This window comes from Geospiza fortis, unplaced genomic scaffold (assembly GCF_000277835.1).
Source record: "Geospiza fortis unplaced genomic scaffold, GeoFor_1.0 scaffold313, whole genome shotgun sequence".
Taxonomy (NCBI): Eukaryota; Metazoa; Chordata; class Aves; order Passeriformes; family Thraupidae; genus Geospiza; species Geospiza fortis.
Window position 1 is genome coordinate 566,463 of NW_005054582.1, and position 1,283 is coordinate 567,745.

Here is a 1,283-nt window from a genome sequence, read left to right on the forward strand (position 1 = left end):
CCCCCCGGGTCAGGGCAGCCCCCCCAAAGCGGTGGGGGGACCCCCGAGGCCGCCGTGGGAAAAGGGAGGGGGAAGATGGAGTAGGGGGGTGAGAATGGGCCGTTCCCATGGCAACCAGATCCCCATGGCAACCATCTCCCTTGGCAACCATCGCCCGTAGCAATTATTGCCCATGGCAACCATATCCCCACAGCAACCACATCTCCATAGCAACCATCACTGCACAGTGACCATCTCCCATGGCAACCACATCCCCATGGCAACCAAATCCCCATGGCAACCCCATGGCAACCACATCCCCATGGTAGCAACATCCCATAGTAACCATGTCCCCATAGCAACAACCTCCCCATAGTGACCTCGTCCCATGGCAACCTGTCCCCATGGAAACCCCATCCCCATGGCAACCATCACTGCCTAGTGACCTTCTCCCATGGCAACCATGTCCCCATGGCAACCACATCCTCCCAGTGCTCCCAGTGCTCCCAGTGCTCCCAGTGCCCACCTCGAGCTCCTGCAGCTCCTCGGGCCGGTGTCCCCACTTCCCGCGGCTCCGCAGCAGCACCAGCACCGGGAGCACCTCAGGGTCCCCTCGTGTCCCCTCAGTGCCACCCTTGCTGTCCCTCCCAGTGCTCCCAGTGCTCCCAGTCCCTCCCAGTGCTCCCAGTCCCTTCCAGCACCGCCAGCTCCTCCCGGTGTCCCCAGGGCGCCACCGGAGCAGCGCCAGCACCGGGAATGACAGACACCGGGACAGACAGGGGGCTAGGGACACCGGGACACTGGGACAGACACCAGGACAGACAGGGGGCTAGGGACACCAGGACAGACACCGGGACAGACACCGGGACAGACACCCGGAGCCCCCGGGACCCCCGGGGCCAGGGCCAGCAGCGCCAGGAGCCACAGAGGGGACATGGGGACAGGGACAGACGGACAGGGACAGATGGACAGAGGGACAGGGGACAGGAGGACAGACGGAGAGGGGAGAGAGGGACAGGGGGATAGGGGGACAGAGGGACACGGGGACACGGGGATGGACACAGGGACAGAGGGACGCGGGGACAAGAATGGACACGGGGAAGGGAATGGACACACGGACACACGGACACGGGGACGGACACGCAGAGCGAGGGACAGAGGGACAAGGCGGGGAGGGGCAGAGCCAGGGGACAGAGACACCCTCGGGACGCACAGACCGCGGGTACAGACACACAGATCCCGGGGACAGACGGACAGGCCCCGGGGACAGACGGACAGACCCCGGGGCCAGACGGACACCCGCC